We start from the raw sequence: 19,958 nt of genomic DNA, 5'->3' as shown, positions 1-19,958 counted from the left end.
TATCTCTAGTGGTGGTGAATTCATTTCAAGTCCCGTTTTCATATGGTCCCAACTGTAATAAATGTGTCAAGATGTTGAGCTAGATTCTGGTCCTCTATAATTTTGATCTACTTTGTCCTTGTTGAGATCTCTAGAGCCAAGTTGGTCAAGTGGCCCCATCTTCCTCAGACACCTTTGGGCATTTAATACAGTGGTGTCGGTATTTGAAAGCAGAAGTTCCACGTCTATTTGGATCCTTAGGACCAGTGAAAAGCACATGTTTCCCTACTCACCTCTCTAACCCTTAAAGTGAGAAAAATATATTGAGGAGATGAAAATGCCATTTAAAAAGGAACAATTGTCATCAACTAATTAAGGTATCTCCTATGTGTTTGAACTTAAAAGGAAATTGGAAAAGGAGGAAAGGAAGCAATAAGAGCCGAGAAACTCAAACAGCCAATGATGCTGAATTAGTCCAAGATGGGTTTCCAGAGAATTGTCAGACAAATCAGGTAGTAACTAAACACCTGTTACAAGATGCTCAGCTGTACATGTAAGCAAATTAGACAGGAGCCATGAGACAACAAGGCAAGCCTCAGCACACCTATGCTAAGCATCCTGTTTCATTGTGGGTTTTACAGTCACAGACTTGGGCCCAAATCCTTCTCCATATCTGAGCATGCTACTTTACCTACCACACTGAATCTCAGTGTCCCTATTGGTGAAGAGGGTCAGTAAACCCTTCATGGAGTTAGGTAAGAGGGTTATGTAAAACAATTTTACACAACACCTGGCACAGCATAAACACTCAAAGTGGTTAGCTACTATTATTTTTGTCTTATTTTAGAATTCTAACCTTTGAGTCTCTTAAACTTTTCCCTACATACTTTTCCTTGTAACAAGAACAAGGAAGTAGAAAATCCAAATACCTGGAAGGGAGCAATAAGAAGATCCATTCTCAGGTGAGAAACAAGATAAGAGAAGGAGCTCATTGGACGAGAAGTCAGAATGCCAGCTATGCCAGCTAGGAACAGGTTCAGATGACTCTAAAAATGGAAGATTCCTCAATGGCCTACTGGAAAAGCCAGAGTTTTAGTCCTCTTGACCCCAGCCATCTAGTATTCCCTGAGAACCATCACACATATTCCATTTAACATCTGCAAAAGATCCATTTTTCTATGCCTTCTGCCAGTCCCTGCACTACATCTCTACATCATTAGCAACAAAAATCCTGGAGCCCCCAAAGTAAAGTCCTGCAGTAATTACCTCATTTTTATTTGCCTTAGGGGTGCCTCTTAGAGGACAAAACACTGCCTGGGTGCAGCAAAAGGTGGTTACAGGTGTTTTAGTCACTTGCTACGGGCTGTTGAAATCTGAGGCAATACAGCACTGGATGTGAGCCTGTGGTTTAAATAAGTCAAGACAAGTGAAGGAGTTCAGCTGTGTCCTGAGAGGCAGGAGGGCTGAAGATAAGGCTTTTAAATATGCAGGAATGTGTGCTGGTAAGTGCTGACAGGGAAGACAGGGAACAGCCTAATTCAAAATGTGTGCACTTCCTAGAGATGTTAAGGTACTCAGGTATGTTTTTGTAAAGGACACTTTCCTCTTCACCTTGAGTTTGATCGAAGGCAGTAAAAATACTGCACAAGGCTGAAGAATCAAAGCAGCAAGAACTGTACCACCCAGATCACCAGACACCTGCTGCCTGGGTGAAAAGAGACCTTATATATAATGAAGTCCAAAACCCATGGACGGATTTAGAACAGGAACATAGCATGATCAAAGAGGTGTCCCAAGAAGAAAATCAGGCAATGGTGCACAGTGAAGTGGAAGGTGAGTGATTGAAAGGTGTCCATTGAATAGATAGAATTCCAGTGAGCTCTCTTGATCATCCAGGACTAAGTGGCCACTTGATGGTCATTTCAACCTCTGAGCTTCAGTTTTCTCATTTATAATAATTCAGAACAAACTGACCTTACAGAGCTGTTATCAAATCTAGTGACAAGAAAAGCAATTCATAAATTGTTGGGCTCTTGGACAAACACAAGGAATACCTCATCACTCAGTAAAGCCCAAAGTCTTAGTAAGGGAAATAAGTATCTTTATCTTTATAGGACCTTGCCTTCCCTCAAGTGACACTGATGTGAGTACGTGAGCCAACTTCATTTAACTCACTGTTCCAAATGCTTATATATTTCCTCTTGTTCTTCACACACTAGAAGCAAAATCATTAGGGAATTTTAAGGAAGTATCTAGCCACATCACAAGGGCATTCCAGCCTTGGCTTGCAATGTACACTGGCATTTTAATTCCAAGAATGGTCTTGAACAACCTCTTCTGATGACTCTGGATCACCACCCTTGGTGAGGACAGAATAGAGCTCTAGGAATGCAAAATTTTCCCCTGGGTTATTATAATAGAATTCCCACGAGTTGTCCCATCTATTCCCTCTCTAATCTGCAACATTTTCTCACCAATACCAGATCTGTCTAAAACACAAATCTGATAATGCCCCTCCTTTGCTCAAGCATATTCAGTGGTTCTCCTTGCCTTACAGGATAAAGCAAACAATTTTCAAAAGGATATTTAAGGTACTGAAAGACACAGCTCACATTTTTTTCTTCCTTTACTGGTGCTGGGGACTGAATACACAGCCTTGCAAATGTTAGGAAAGTGCTCCTCCAATGAGCTATATCCCAAGTTTTAGAGTCTGATCTTCAGTGATTCCTATGCTCATAGACCATCTCTCAGTTAAACTGGGTCCTCTCTAAAGAAGGCCCTGCTTTCCTCTCTCTATGTTTTAGTTTTACTGCCTTAGCTGGAATATAAGTTGGTGGTGATTTTTTTTTTTAATTTTTATTGTTGGTTGTTCAAAACATTACATAGTTCTTTACATATCATGTTTCACACTTTGATTCAAGTGGGTTATGAACTCCCATTTTACCCCGTATACAGATTGCAGAATCACATCTGTTGCACATCCACTGATTTACATATTGCCATACTAGTGTCTGTTGTATTCTGCTGCCTTTCCTATCCTCTACGATCCCCCCTTCCCTCCCCTCCCTTCCCCTCTTCTCTCTCTACCCCATCTACTGTAATTCATTTCTCCCCCTTGTTTTTTTTTCCCTTTCCCTTCACTTCTTCTTGTATGTAATTTTGTATAACCCTGAGGGTCTCCTTCCATTTACATGCAATTTCCCTTCTCTCTCCCTTTCCCTCCCACCTCTCATCCCTGTTTAATGTTAATCTTCTTCTCATGCTCTTCCTCCCTACTCTGTTCTTAGTTACTCTCCTTGTATCAAAGAAGACATTTGGCATTTGTTTTTTAGGGATTGACTAGCTTCACTTAGCATAATCTGCTCTAATGCCATCCATTTCCCTGCAAATTCTATGATTTTCTCATTTTTTAATGCAGAGTAATACTCCATTGTGTATAAATGACACATTTTTTTTATCCATTCGTCTATTGAAGGGCATCTAGGTTGGTTCCACAGTCTTGCTAGTGTGAATTGTGCTGCTATGAACATCGATGTAGCAGTGTCCCTGTAGTATGGTCTTTTTAGGTCTTTAGGGAATAGACCGAGAAGGAGAATAGCTGGGTCAAATGGTGGTTCCATTCCCAGCTTTCCAAGAAATCTCCATACTGCTTTCCAAATTGGCTGCACCAATTTGCAGTCCCACCAGCAATGTACAAGTGTACCCTTTTCCCCACATCCTCGCCAGCACTTGTTGTTGTTTGACTTCATAATGGGATTTTTTTTTTTTTTTTAAGACAGGACCTCGCTAAGTTGCTGAAGCTGGCTTTGAACTTGTTATCTTTCTACCTTAGCCTCCTGAGCTGCTGGGATTACAGCTGTGGGCCACCACACTTGTCCTTGGTGGAGATTTTTAACGAGGTCCATGAAGTTCGACTGGGATTACATTTCCCAGAATTCCTATTCCCAATGGTTTCCAGTTAGGGCTGGCCTTCAGAGGGCCTCTCCGGGCCCTAGGTACACCTGCAGTTAATGCACACCATTTCTGATTGCTGGCTCTCTTCCTTGGTGGTAGTAGCCACGTCCACTGTTCTTCCAACCTTGCCAGATCTCCCCGTCCAATCTCTCCAAGTCTGAGGCCAGGCAGGTGAGATATTCCACAGCCTCATGCATCAGACCTCTGTGCAGACCATCCACTTCATACAGTGAGAGTCAGCAGAGGTCTATGATTTGTTCTCATGGATTGAACATTGCTCTCTTCTACATCATATCCAACTTTTCTTACTGCCTGTCTGCTGACAGCCTTCCTCAGACCTCTTCACCAGCTCTTTCTCAGGGTCTATGATTAATGACTTCCCTCTGATCTCCAAACTTCTCCTTCTGGATATTTAATTACTCTTCTTTTCCCACAATTGTAGCTCTCGCTGATGAATCCCAAATTCCACAGCATCCATATTATCCATCCATTTATTTCTGCTCCCCTAGTTAGACCCTCACTCACATACCACTCCTCACCAACTACTTCATGTCCATTCCTGCCCATCACTTCAAGACTCCCTTCAAAATGGGACTTGCTCATAAACCCCTTCCTGAGCTACATACTTGTCTCTCTTCTTAAAATACCAAATTCTTTTTTATATATTTTTAAAACTTGCATTAGATACTCTTACACTATTTCAAATATTAAATACATTGTATTAAAAATCCCCTTATGTATCTTATTACTCATAACCATCTATAAACTTACTCTGCAAAGGCTGGGTTTGTGTAATTTTCTAATCCCTGTATCTCATCAATGCTTTACCTATGTAAAGTTCTCAGAAAATGCTACTGTCCAAAAGAGCAAAGGAATTGTCCCTGTCACTGGTCCCTTTTTACTGACACACGTAACTGAAAACCAACACTACAACGTAAGATATCACCTGATTTATATGAAGACAGGTTTTAGAGCTACCACCACACCTTTCTGTTCCCCTCACTCAGAGAAGAATCTCTGTAGTCTACTACTTTTACTCTTATCTACTACTTTTATTCTTATCACACACATAGTTCTAGCAAATTTGTTGCCTGGATTCCTAGTCTACAGTAAAGTGGAAACCATTCCCTGTACAGGGCGTGGGGAGAAAACTGGTAGAAAAAGGTGAGCTGAAAGCAAGAACTAGCAGACAGTAAGAAAGAGAAGAAAAGAAAATTTATGAAAATCAGATTGCATAAATGTAAAAGTATACCAGTCTGCAGCCACTTGGTATATGGGTAAATGATCTCACCTCAATAAATTCTAAAGGAATTACAGTCCACTCCAACAAACTGTCCTGAATAACCAAGATTAAGTAATGCCACATAATTTAAAATAATCTCCTTCTGAGATAATTTTGAAAGTAAAACTTTAAAAAGAAAGGCGTACATTGAAAATTTCACCATTTTTAATTATCCCACAGCACCTTCCATTCTCAGAGGGGGAAAAAAAAGAAAGCCCAAGGAATATTTATTTCCTCATGCACTCATTTTAAAATATGTATGAGTTCCAACTATGAATCAGGCACCCTTCTCTCTCTCTCTCTCTCTCTCCCTCTCTCTCTCTCTCTCCACCTCTCTGTGTGCCTCCCGCATGTGTACAAGCGCAGGCACAACAGCACTGAAGGGTGGGACCGCTGAGAGGTGATGAAGTCATGAGTACCTTGCCCTTCAGTGGATTAATGCCCTCACAGTGCGGGTGGATTAGTTATCCAGGGAGTGGGTTCCTGATAAAAATGTCAGTTCAGCCCCTTTTCTTTTGAGAATATGTGTGCTTTCTTGTCTTTCCACCATCTGCCTTGGGATAATGCAGTAAGATGGCCTTTCCAGATGAGAGTCACTTGACCTTGGACTTCCCAGCCTCCAGAACTATTAGAAATAACCTCCATTCTTCATCAGTTACCCAGTCCCAGGTATTTTGTTAAAACAGCAGAAAATGAAGTAAGACCATAAATAAGCACCACAGTGATTTCTTACAAAGAAGGAAACAAATGCATACAGGACTCTCGGTTCATTGTTACTAGCTTCTTCCAGAGCAAAACAAACTGTCAAATGGAATGAAGTTTCTGGACTTCCTCATTCAACTTTTGTCTCATTTCTCTGCCAAACAAGTCTTCACTGCAGGGGAGGTCTCTGGAGATTCCAAAGGTACTGCAACCCTGCACAATTTGTTCTGGACGAAAAATGTGGCAAGACAGAAAAAAATATTTGATTTTATCATCACAGCCCCCAATGCACTCATGGAGGCAACAACCCTGGCACTTCTGTTCCTCTTTAGTTGTAAATTAGATTTACAACTAAAATTTAAAATTTGCATAGGGATGCAGTAATGATTAAATAAGATAATGAAAATAACACACTCAGCACAGCTCCGGGTCACAAGAAGCCTTCGATCAATATTTGGTCCTAAACTTACAGTCAGTTCTGTGAATTAGCCTTATTTAGTGTTATCTGGGGCAAATTGTTGGTATTCTCCTGCATTTCTCTTGTCACCCAGGATGCTCGGGGGCCAATGCTGGAATACAAAATAACTTTCCAGCCAGGCAGATGGGCTGGGGAGATGAATGGGCAGGATTGCAAGTGCTGCCTACAGGTGTATCAGATGTTTGGAGGGAAGAGACAGGGCAGTCACACAACACCTTTTGCTCTCATGCAGTTCCCCAGGACTGGCTGTTCTTCCTATAAGAGGGCCTTTAAGCATCCACAGTGCATGCTTTGCTTTGGGCAATGTGCCAGAATGGGCCCTGGAACAAAATTAACATCACTGATTATGATTGGATCTTTGGCTTTGATTTTTAAAAGCAAGTTAATAAAACAAGCACAACTAGAAAAACTGCCTGCGTATATAACTATAAGCATGTTTGGGGAGGTTATTTTAGTTCAAAAAAGTAATAAAAAGGGCTCAAATAGACTGAGTACTAATTATGTTCCAGGCACGGTGCAAAGTATTTTATATGCATATTTTATTTAATCCTCACAACAGCCCTCTCTCTGTGCCAAGAACACAGATGAGGAAGCAGGTTGAGATGTTAAGTAATTTGACCATATCCCAAAAGTAGGGAGAGGCATTTGCCTGCCCAGGTTGTCTCAGTAGAAAGCCCATGCTTTTACCACTAAATGCTTATGAAATGATACCACCTGAGACTAAAGGGCACATGCTCATTCACTGATTAAATACACGTATTGAACTATTCCTTCAAATAAAGCACTATGAAGTAAGTGGGACAAAGAGAGGTGAATAAATATGCAGGGTCACTTCTTAAAATCAAAGAGCAGAATGGCATAATGATTTAGCTTGCTCAAGTTCAAATGTGGGCTTTGCTACTGGGGGACTCCAGCTTTGGGGCCTCAGTTTCCTCTTCTCTAATATGTTGGTTTCAACTGTACCTGCCTCATAGGATTGTCCTGAGACTTCAAAGCTAATATACATAAAGCACTTGAAATGGTGTTTGTCATATGTTGTCAAGTTATTTTTCACTCCCATCATGAAGGGCCACATAGGAGACTGAATATATGTGCATAGACCAATAAATAGTTCACGGAGAGATGGCCTACAAGCAACTTATTGAAGGGTTAGATACCATTTAAATGTGTAGAGCCAGAAAGAAGAAATTGATCTTATATGGAATTAAATTTGCTCACTCTTCAGATTTCAGAAACTGGTAGCTGAAGTTTTATAAGGAAATAACTAGGTCCAATGTTTTGGGGGACTGATTACATAAAACACCTACACAGGAACTGTGAAGTTTCCAGCTGAATTGAATTGAGCAATAGTGCATACATTTCCTTCCACTACTCATTGCATTTGAAAATAAGAACAGTCTCATTTCAGAAAAACCAAAAGAATCCAGTTTTTCCTATTTCCCTATTTTTTCCCCTTTGAGATAGTCTAAGGGGAACAAGAGGCTATGAATGACACATCAATGAAACCAAGATGTCTTTCTCATCTGTTCATAGAGCAGCCCATAGGAGATCAGAGCCGTCCATCTCCCCTTCTTATAAACAAGCTCCTCCATTTTCCTTCACTCTGTTCAAGGCTCCAGATGTGTTAAATCTGGTCACCATCCTGCTTCTGTGCTCTCAGGGGCAGCCTGTCACACATTATGCAAAATCCAGACTCCTGACCTTGGCCAGCAAGGCCAGTCTGATCCAGCCCCCGGCTGTCACAGGCCCTTATTACCAGTCTTCTGACCCTCTTACCCAGACCCAGCCACCTCAGACATGACCTCAGGTCCACCCTGGCTCTTTTGCAGGCTTTTCTCCTCATTCAATTGTCACCTTCTAAGATAGCCCTTCCTGAACACCCTATCTAAAATACCTATCCCTTCAATGTTGGTTGTTTCAATCAGTCTTCCATTTCTTAATCATGAAATCACTTGTTTTTCTTCTCTTTACCTGTCCAACCACATTATATATAAACAGAAAATATACATACATATATTTCTTTCCTCCCAAACTCTCTAAACAACAACTATAGTATTTAAACAATAAACAATCACTCCAGCACTTCTGCTTCTTATGGCAGTTTCAGATAACTCCAAAAGAGAGATATATATCTACATACAATCACTCTCGTATGTATACATGTACACATATTATCATTTCAATATTCTAAATGTATAAAATTAAACATTTCACATATATGCACACATATACCTATATACACATTTGTATATGTATAAGGTTATGTATAAAAGTGTCTATTAAGTATACCTATCAAATTATATTTCAATATCATCAATGTAAATTATTTCTTTAACCAGTTCCATGTATTTATTTCTACTTCTTGAGGATAATTAATCATACTTATATCTACCCATACATTTATTTATTCATCATTGACTCATCCATTGGATATCCTAGGCACCTAGGATACATTAGTAAATAGATCAAATATCTCTGACTTGTAGATTTTGTATTCTAGTGGGCATAAAATAAAAAATAAACAATAGACTAAATAAAGTAATTAAATATATGGAATCTCCATCTAATCTGTATACCTGGGAGATAAATAGGACACGCTTATTACCATTTTACAGTTGAGGGGAATAAGGCTGGAGAGCCTAAGCAAGCAGTATCTAGGATTCAAATCCAATCCCAAATTCAAAGCCAAGCGGTTTTTCACTACCCACTATCACCATCATTCAGTTCCCTGTCCCCATCATCTCTGTAATTGGAAAACTGAGATCAAATCTTCTAGAAAAGTAATATTTACTATGTACTATGATTCTTGAGTCTCCATCATTTCTATAAAGTGAAAGACTTCCTATATTTCAATGAAAGACAAGCTTCTTCCATGGGCACTAAAAACTCAGAAGAACAAAGCAGAAAATTTGTACTCATAATGCTGAAATCCAAATGAAAGCCAAAGATTTTATCCTTTTATGATTAATGGTGACACAGAGCTTATTTTATTTTTTCAAAATTTTCACTTTCATTTCCAAAACCATAAATGTACATTTTCCTAACCCAGCTGTCTATTTTCTCTTCCCATCCCCAAATCTGGATTCCAGAGTGGGGCGGGGGAGGTCTGCAGGTTAGAGAAATGTGGCAGAATCACATCCCTAAGGCAGATAAGATATCTTTACCCATCTGACTCTTGAAGCAGTGTTCAGCTGTGATTCTCACTGAAGCCAGTGATACTGCCAGGCATCTGTGACTTACAATGCCTTGTTCCACATGCCATGATGTGTGGATGTGGAAGGAATGAAGTTCTGCTCTCAGTCTTGCATGGTATCTCCTAAGACAGAGCTCAGCAGTCATGTATTCATAGCAACTATCTGAGACAGAATCCTGTCCACATCCTCATTTCATAGGTGAGGAAGGCCCAGAGAAAAATGCAACCAACCAGAACCAGGGCTGGTGAGTTGAATGGCTGAGGGAAAATTCATGGTCTTACACCATGCCAACTTGGTGCTAGAAAGACAAGGTCTACGACTCAGTCCTGCTACAAATATTTAGTCTCTCTGAGTAAAAAAGTATAAAGTAATATTTTGAAAGTGTGCATGCATATATAATAGCAAGCATTTTGACATTTTGAAGGCTTCAAGTTCTATATAAATAAAAACTATTATTATTTGAACTAGGCCTTTTATTCTCTAAGCCAGTATCCATTTGGACCTGCAATGGAATTATTATCATTGCTGTTAATCATAATAAAGTTTTAAATCTCCCAGCACCAGGCTTTTAACAAATGTTATAATTTAGACTGACACTTACCAAAAGCCTGATGAAATGGATTTTATTATCCTCATTTTACAGGTGCTAAAAATAAGGCAGAGACAGACCAAATAATGTTTCCAAAGTCAAGCCCAGGGAGGTTAGTTAGTAGGATGTCAAAGCCAACTATGTCACAGAGCCACAATTTTAAGTCACTGTAACTTCTAATGATACTAGTTTAAGGAACTATTCTGCTGATTAAAAAAAATTGCAGATATCAGAATTTATAAAATCACTGGTTCTCTTTTATTTTGCCTTTAGAATTGAGTGGTAAAGGAGGAAGCCAGTGTGATCGTAAATACTTATTGCCAGACTGGTGGGAGCCACAAGCATCTAAGGGGCATAATCTTGAAATCAGAGGTTATCTGTCCTTATGTTCACCTGATGCCAATTATATAAAGTAAAATGAATTCTTCACTACTTTTAGAAATCTTGAGATTGAAGCTTTTTGCAGCTGCTCTTTTCTATGGAAACTTCCTACTTTCTCCAGGTAATTTATTTATGACACTTGACATTGGCCTTACTGTCAATATATGCAAGCATGCACTTCAGTGTCATCCTTCACTGTGTTTGCTGCAAAACATCCTTTATTATTAGGTTATAAATGTGTTTTTCCATCATTGAGCCAGCAATGTCCAATCTTATTAGATTCTATAACTCCTTATCATATGTCTGATTTTGTGAACAGCAAATTAAAGGAAATTAAAATTATCTTATTTGTCTATAGATTCAACCTTTAAGAAAATTAGTGTTATGATATAATAGAGAGGAAAAATCAGAAAACTAATTCTGGGCCTATCTGACAGAGGCCGATCTGACCTAGGAAGAATCCATTATCAATTCTGTTTTGTACTTTGTATGTGCAAAGCACCGTGCTGGACACAGGACAGGATAAACCATGTCCTCAGCTACTTAGGACCTGAACAAACTACTTACACACACACACACACACACACACACACACACACAGACACACACACACAAATATCATCCTAGAGATAGAAGATGTTATAAGCATTTAAGGCAGTTCCATAAATTAAGAAAAACCAAGAAAGAAGTTGAGCAGCATGTCTGGAAGGAAAGAGGAGAAGAAAAGATACAGCCTGAGTAGATATGGCATAAGAATGCAGGGAGGGGGCATTTATGATTGTAGTTATACAAGTCCTCAGATATGGTGGCCAGAGAATACAATACAATGAACCAAAGGGTTATGCACTCAAGCACACACGGGTTCTAATCTTTACTAATTGCATAAACTTGAGCAAGTCTGAAGGTTGCTCTGAGCCTTGGTTCTTTCATCAGGAAAAGGCAGACAATGATATATATGTGAAAAATATCTCTGTGTTGAAATGAAATGACAAGAGTACATGCACCAACGGATGCTAATTTCCCTTGCCTTGGTCTGTTTGGCTTGAAAATACATCTCCGGGGCAAAAAAGCATGAGTATTTCCTCTTTAGTCCCATTTCCCCCTTTTACTTTGACTTTTGCAGAGAGATGTGATTGCAGAATTTTGGTTGAAAGGAATCTTAAAGAAAACTACACAATGCTCTGCAGTAGAATAACCTTAGAGATCATCCAGTTCAGCTCTCTCACATTTTAGGCCTCAAAATAGAGATTCCTCAGTCACAGGCAAAGTAATTCCAGGACTAGAATGGCAGGATGTGGATGGCATGGGCCAGAAGTCTTAGCCCAGGTCCTCTGATCTAGTCCAGAGAAAGGACAATTTCAGTTTCTTCCTAGTTCTAAAACGAAATGTACTGATGATTCTCAGCATCATACTTTGGTTGTGCTATGTGACATAGGTCAGGCTACTTAACTTCTATAAGCATCAGTTTCCTAAAAAAATTAAAATTAAAATAAAAAAAAACCAGAAGTATTGCAAGGATTGAATAAGACGATGTATGTAAATCATTCAGCACAAACATGATGGAGTTCAATAAAGAATAGCTATTAAATTTTGATGACCATAATTTAACAGACTAATAAATTGAAGGAATTTCTGGCAGAAGAAAGAATTAGTGTTTATTAAATTCTTCCTATGGAAAAGATGCTGACTTTTGGGAAAGACAGAGACTGAAGATTCTAAGGAGGCACCAGCATTCCAATTTCCTAACTGCAGAGCCTGAGAATAATTCCTTTAGAAGAGTGCCTCAGGTACCTGCCAGAGAACAGGTTGAGAACTCAAAGCGCTGCAGCTGAGAAAGTTAAAATAAATGCAAACTAGAAGGGCATCCTATCTATCCCATCAGCATAAACAATGCACTCGAAGTTTTATAAAAATGAGCAAATGAAAAGTTAACCTGAGTTTATCCCCCAAAATGTCAGACACCAAATGTTTTGTAACCTTCTTATTCTTTGGTGGTTTTTCTTTCCCCACAGAGCGATTTCCAAAATGGGCAAAGAGCACAGTAGGTGGCTCTCTTTAATATTTCACAGGCAAGGCAACAGTGACTCACCAGAACCTACATCTGTGTCACCAGCAAAAGCCCAATGAAGTTGAGCAACAATTGAAACTGTATGTACACTGGAGATAACCTCTGTTTCCCCCTGTCTCCTCCTCCAATTTCCTCCAGTCACATTCTGCTTTCCTAACAACACCAGGTAAGATGTACCTACTTCTTGGCAAAAGCAAATAAATAAATGTTCCCAAATGCCAAAAGCAAGGAACAAAACATTTCTCCCAGGACTGCATTTGCAAGCCTGTCTGCTTGCTATAAAGGAGACAAACCTGATGACCTGTGAGGAGTCTCTATAGATAAATGGCCCCACTGCCTGGACCAGAAACAGAACAGCTCATCTTCCTACTGAAGTCTGCTTCCATAAGTTTCCACAAGAAGGGCTGAGATTCCAAAAAAACGATTAACATCAACAAGAAAGGATTTTTTTTCCTTTTTTTTTTAAAGAGAGAGAGAGAGAGAGAGAGAGAGAGAGAGAGAGAGAGAGAGAATTTTTAAATATTTATTTTATTTTTCAACAGACACAACATCTTTGTTTTGTATGTGGTGCTGAGGATCGAACCAGGGCCGCACGCATGCCAGGCAAGCGTGCTACCGCTTGAGCCACATCCCCAGCCCTGTTTTTTTTTTTTTTTTTTTTTCAAATTTGCATATTGTTCTCTCTATTCCACTCTTTATCCATGGAATTTGTGTTTGTGAAAGAGCTGAATGATGCTATGGCCAAGCATGGCATTTGTTTCTCAATACCAGTCTTTGAACTATTACAGGATTGCAGAGGGAAGAAACCACTCAGAACAGGAAGAAAAATCGAACATAATTCTGAACTTTATGTATTCATAGTAATCCTTCCTCCTAAGAGTTGAAGGGGCATCACATCAAACAAATGAAAATGAGAAAGTTGCCTTAGAGATCATCACTTTAAACTCTCTCTCCTGAGAGTCGGCTCCACTAAATTCTACAAAGTCATGTTGAAGGATTGTACTCTTAGCAAGGAAATATCTATTCTGTGACAAAAAGGATGCCCTGAAATCACCAGCCAGATAAGGTAACCTAACAACTAAAGTAAAGTACTCAAGATCTCATTGGACATGTAGCAGGGTGTTATAGGAAAACTAGGATCTAAAAGGTATAAACTATATTCCTAAAGCTGGAATTTCCCATCAAGGTGACCCATGGCAGCCTATCATTTTTGAGTCTCATTCCAGTTTTCAGTAAATGGAGACTAGCTAAGAAGAGGTGTCATTTAATGAGCACCTATTCACTACACATATTTGACATTATTTCACTGAATTTAATCTTCACATAAATTCTTAGAGTAAGCAATCTTATCCTACTTTAGAATTGGGTAAAATAGAAGCCCTAAATAGTAAAATAAGTTGCTAGTATCACCCAGCTACTTTGGTACCAGAGCTAGAATTTGAAATCAAGTAGGTTTTATCACAAAACATGGGTGCCTTGTACTATTAATATGCCTGCTGTGTCCTTCTCCAGGGCTATTGCAAATAACAAGGAAGGTAATATATGTGGAATGTACTTTGGAAGTGTTAAAGTTCTATATATATACATATGGTTTTGCTAGCAACAAATAATAATATGTATAAGGAGTAAGGATAACTGGATTTCCTTTCTTCAAAGAATCAGAACCAAAAGAAATTTGTTTTCAATCTCCCTACCATCCCCTTCTTCTGACCTTATTTTGAACATTTTGCTTTTCCCCACAAGTCCCTGGTCTCTCAGGCACACATTCAGATGTATCCCCGCCAGCTCATCACAATGCATGCACACGGAACAAGCTGACGGAAGCAAGAGATTCCATCCTCTGCAAATGTTTGGTGTGGGAGGTACCTGAGTGGGTACCACTGGACTCTTACCTTCTCTCTAGATGTACCACACCCATTCTCAGGTACTCATCAATACTACATAGAAATATTTTGAACTGTGAAGGGCAACCAACTATAAATACCAAAGTCAGGGACTTATGACGTGGCCTGTAGATAGAACTGAATTATTGTGTGAATCAAATAAAAACAACTGTCATGAGCAGGGTACAGATGTATGAAAGAAGCTATTTAATTTTAAAATAGCAATAATACAGGAAGACCAGTGTAGGCCTGTGTGTGTTTGTGTTTTAATAAAGCAAGTTAGTCTCTAAAAGAGAATGAATTTAGTAGCATCCCTGCACAAATATTAGCTGAATAACATAAAGTTGCTTGACTGATCTAAGAGAGCAGGAATAGAAGGCTTAGCACAGTCTATTACAGCTGTGACTTCCAACTTCCTCCTCTGGTCTTTTTTATCCCTCATTAAATTAAAGCCCCTCGTTGTCAATGAAAGATGCCTCAGATCAAGGCAGTTCACAGGCCTGAGCCTTGACCTAAAAACTAGTAGAAAATTCATATCACTAAGAAATATCAATTTTATATTCCACATCAAGCATCCATGATCCAAGTCACATGTGAAAGATGTACTTTAACAGAATGGTTCAAACTCCGAAGAAGACATCACATTTCCATATTTAAAAACAAAAAGTCACTTCAATATAATAAGAAGCAGTCTCAAAACTCAAAGTTTCCAGGATTATTATTCAAGAATATTTATAATAGTTATCATCAGTTTCAAACAGACCAGGTACCAGGTCAGCCACTGTGCTAAAAACAAAATGTAACTTGAATTGCCTGCCCCATTTCATCCTCCCAACTACCCTAAGGTGACCACTATAATCTCCATTTTAGTGAGTGGGGGAAAACAGTATTAGAAAGATGGACTAATTTACCCAAGTTCAGACAGCTACCACATGGCAGAACTGGAAACCAGGCAAATCCTCTTTTTACAGCTGGTAATTAACCCTGGGATCTGACAGCAGAGCAAGAAAATGCTTCCCCTGGTGTCCTGGTTCACAATTGCACAACCAGGGATGGAGGAAAGACAGGTTGGGAATGGGATCTTTAAGGAAATAGCAGAAGTTTGTTTTTGTGGTTTTGATTTTCTCTAACTCTAGCCTCCTGATTTCTTCCCAGTACTTCAAACTGGAAAGGGAGGGACGATATGGTTCCGTGAAGTCAGTTCCTTCAGGAGGGACATCTCATTCTCCACAAGGCCAACAGCTCCGCTCCCTGCCGGGACTGGGGAGAGAAATGGAAGTACTATAGGAGGTCACCAGCATCCAGGCGTCCCTTCCCTCTCGCGGCAACTTCGCCTGGAGCCTGTGGGATATTCTCAGCAGGAGCATCTTTTCGAGAAAGCAAGTCAGCAAAGGAGAGAGTGAGGCTGCTGGCAGCCTTTACCCACGCTGTCACAGCTCGGGGTTGAGAGCGACGTGACACTGAATGGGCATGCTGGGACACACAGCCTCCAGTGCTCATCGCTTACATTTGCGCGCTGGAGCAAGCAAGGCGCAGGAAGACCGGAGTAGATCCCCCCAGAGGGCTGAGAATGGGCACAGAAACGCACGGATCCCACGATTGCGTTACTTAATCCCTACACAAGCAAAGATGGGGCTCTGAACTGCTGGGTTCGAATCCCCGCCACCGCACTGAGTGATCTACCTTTGTCCCCTGCCTCGCCCTGTGTCTCAGTTTTCCCTTCTGTAAAACAGGAGGATTGAAGGAGACGATCTCTAAGAATCCATCTACCCTGAGTTTCTGCGGCAGGATGAATCCAGTCCTCACTGCAGCGCGAGACTCACCTTTCTTGGGAAGCTGAGCGGGCACAGCGAAAGGGGCGGGATGCGTGGAGGGTCTCCCTGCACTGATTCTCTCCGTGCTCCGAGCCAAAGCGAAGCCCAGGGGACCTGGATCCCGACCGTCTTCCCCAATGAGCCTCTTACTTTCCGCCGCACTTTCTTTTTCCCCCTTCGGGGCTCCTCCCCCGGCGCCGCGCGATTGGCCGCGATATCGTGGATCAGGCTCCACCCGCCGCCTTGGCTCGCAATCCACCGGCGTTCAGGGCTTCCCGAGCCTGCGGCTTCTGGGCGGCACAGCGGGCCAGTCCCGCCCGCTGCGAGGAGGAGCAGCGCAGGGGTCCGCCTGAGGGCGGATGCGAGGCTGTGCTCCTTCCTAGGGCGCCCAGCCACTGCCTGGACTGTTCTGAGCGCGCGAGGAAAGGAGAGCCATCCTCCTGCAGCTCAGCCTGGCACGGTGCCTGGCTCTCCGTGAGGATTACCGCCCCCCACCCCGCCCCCCTGCGCACGCACATACACCATACACATAGGCGCAGACATGTGGTCTTTTAAAATTATGGTCTCACAGTTGAAGTCGGAGCAACCCTGACTTTTCTTCCCGTCTGTATGTATCTAACTGTTATGGAGCAAGGCCATGACAGTCTTTTTGAGCGCCCACCACGTGCCAAACACAGAGAGCAACAGGAAGAAACAGAAAAGCCGTCTGGGCAGTCCAGAGCTTTTACTAGAACTGACAGTCGCGTGAAGAAGCAACCGGTCATGACAGCAGAACTGCATCTGGATTGTCCACTGGTAAATAATCAGTGCCTAGGACATACCTGGAACAAAATAAGCTCTCAGTGCGTGTGTGCTGAATGAATGAGTGAAATTCATTCTCATTTCTCCAGCGTTCAGCAAGAGACTTTAGCTGCAACACACACACACACACACACACACACACACACACATGCATTGGGAATGGGAGTTGTAAAAGTGGACCCAGCTCTGACCCAACTAAACTATTTCCTTCTCTGACTTCATTTTGCATCTTTGCTTTCTCTCCTGAGGTCTCCTGAGTCATTTTCTCCTGCAGTTACCCTGGATTCTTACAGGTTCTATTGATAAACATCTTCATAACCAGAGACACAAAAACTATCCCCAAGCAACAGCAATCCTTTCAGGCAGATTACACTATGATAAGTTCCCCCCCCACACCCAAATCGCTTATGATGAAATTGTCCCCCTAAGCAGGAGCAATTATCCCATGATCAGGAACTGAGACTCTTCCCTAAGCAGGAGCAATCTTCTCTGATGGGAACAGAATTGTCCCCTTATCCAATAAAACTTCCCTAAGCCTTGGAGAACCAGTCCTGAGACAAGGATCAATCAGATCATCACCTTTTTAAAATCCCCTGCTTTGTTGGCTATGCAAACCTGCCAACCCTTGCCTTCTTGCCCATTTCTATAAAACCTCAAAGTTCTTTGTCATCCCCTTTAAGACAGTTCTAGGTCACTTGACCTAAGTGTGGATTCTCAGTGTGGCTATACTGATTAAAGCTCTTTCTTGTCTTCACACTGTGTGTCTCTTTCTTTGGCATCTTGGGACAGGTGGCTAAATCTAGTCCATTAGAACCCCCAAAACCTGAGCCTTTTCCCTAAAATTCTGGTAACATCTGTACAATCATCCTGAGAAGCTTCATAATGGCTGTCATTACGTCACCTCCCTTGTTTAAGAACCTTCTGTTGTTATCTTTGATAGTCCAATAGGATTTCATCCTGACTGTCTTGCCCTTCCAACTCTACCCCCATTCTCTGACCAAGGCATCTGCCAAACTGACTTGTCTCTTCACAAATGCCTTGCTCCTCACATCCTTGACTTTCTCCCACTCCTCCACTGGTAGAGCTACCTAATTGAAACATATTAATTTATTTATTATGGAACTTGAAGTCCAGAGAAAGCAATTAAGGAGAAGAAAAGGGATGTAAAAGAAAAAAAGGGCCTAGGTAAGTGCAGGTGAAAGGGGAGCTAGTAGATGCTAGTCTTGCTAAAGGCTCGGGTTCTGCCCCTGCCTTGGTGAAGCTTAACTCCCATAATGTAATCAAAACTATAGAAGTATCATGTTATTTAACTTACTCAAATCACCTAGGAAAATTAAGCCCAAGAAATTATTATTTATCTTTGGCTATAGGGTACATGGTACATGCTCATCACACTGTTTCTGATCAAAAGAGCAAATACCCCAAAAACATTCAAAAAGTTACCTGTGTGAAACAAAAATAAATTCTTCAATGATTTATGATTCATTCATGAAGCAAATCCCAGGCACCAATTTTTGTGTCTCGTGTAGCACACGTACACAGAGTCTATCAAGTAGTAGGCACGATCATGAAGACTTTCCACATTCTCACTTAACCCTCACAACAACATGTAGGCTACTATTATTATCTTCACTTTATATATGAAATAGAGAGAAGGTAAATAAATTGTCCAAGGCTACAAGCCTACAAGTGGAGAAGTCAAAATGAGACCTCAAGTGGTCAGCATTCATGCTCTTAGACACTTCTCTACGACCTTTGTGCTATCTATAAAACAGGCAGATGATGGGAGTTCAAAATCGAATCAGAAGTAGTTCTAGACTTTGAGAGTCTACTTACAGTTTACTGAAAACAAAAGACATATAGATAAATAATGAAAGTATATTGTAATTTGAGGACTGTATAAATGATGGGAATGAAAATGATTAGTTAACCAGTTTTCTGTTAAAATTTTCATATTATGGAAATATATCTATCAAGATAAAGGCTTACAACATAATAATGTTGAGTAAAAGTTATGAAGACATATGGCTAGCAGTTGAAAGAAATGTGAAAAAATGTTGATGCATTAGGATTATGAAAATATAGTAATAGTTTTATCTTTTAAATTTGTTGTAATATCAAAATACTACTAAAACAATTAACAACTTAAAATGTTTAAAAGTATCTGTCACATAACAGGCATTCAAAAAATAATTATTTCATGAATGAATAAATGAATGAAACTGCAAATTCATTGCTATCCAGTACCTGACAGTACTGGATGTGTAGGAGACACTCAATAAAACTTGTTTGCAATTGAGCAATGTATTTGAGAAAAGCATTATTTTTTCTTTCTTCCCGCTGATATCACCCCCATTTTTTGCCACTTAGGTATCTTTATAAGTTTTGCTAGCTCTTTGAACCCCATCCAATCAAACTTTTTGTCACTAACACTTGATAATCAAGGTTTATAATGACTTCCACTTTTACAAATTCACTGGTCAATTTTCAGTCATCATTTTACTTGACCTATTAGCAGCTTCTACATAGTCAATCCATTAGTTCTTTCTGGAATGCTTGTTTTATGTCTATTTCTTCTGATACTTCTTATCATATTCTTTTGCTAGATTCCCTACTTCATGATACCTGAAGACAGTAATGTCCCAGAGCTGAGTCTTTGGAGTAATTATGTATCCTCTCTCAGGATCGTATCCAGATATATAACTTTATAAAATATCTATATGGTAATGACCTGCAAATTTAAATGTGCAGTTCAAACCACAGACTGTATACACCATATTGTCTCCTGTGTTTTCCCTTTTGTGTGTGTGTGTGTGTGTGTGTGTGTATGTGT

At 40.4% G+C, this 19,958-nt stretch overlaps 1 protein-coding gene across 1 annotated transcript in view; it reads right to left on the bottom strand.

Annotated features, from left to right (window-relative positions):
• Positions 1–16,444, bottom strand: part of Il1rap (interleukin 1 receptor accessory protein) — a 132,264-nt gene extending 115,820 nt beyond the window's left edge. The window contains exon 1 of the mRNA XM_076868049.2: positions 16,334–16,444. The gene's annotated coding sequence lies outside the window, so the exon portion shown is untranslated. The remainder of the gene's footprint in view (positions 1–16,333) is intronic.
• Between the last annotated feature and the right edge of the window lie 3,514 nt (positions 16,445–19,958).

The sequence above is a fragment of the Callospermophilus lateralis genome, chromosome 10 (assembly GCF_048772815.1).
Source record: "Callospermophilus lateralis isolate mCalLat2 chromosome 10, mCalLat2.hap1, whole genome shotgun sequence".
Lineage (NCBI taxonomy): Eukaryota > Metazoa > Chordata > Mammalia > Rodentia > Sciuridae > Callospermophilus > Callospermophilus lateralis.
The sequence above is the reverse complement of the archived record's forward strand: the minus strand, read 5'-3'. Positions and strand labels throughout refer to the sequence as shown.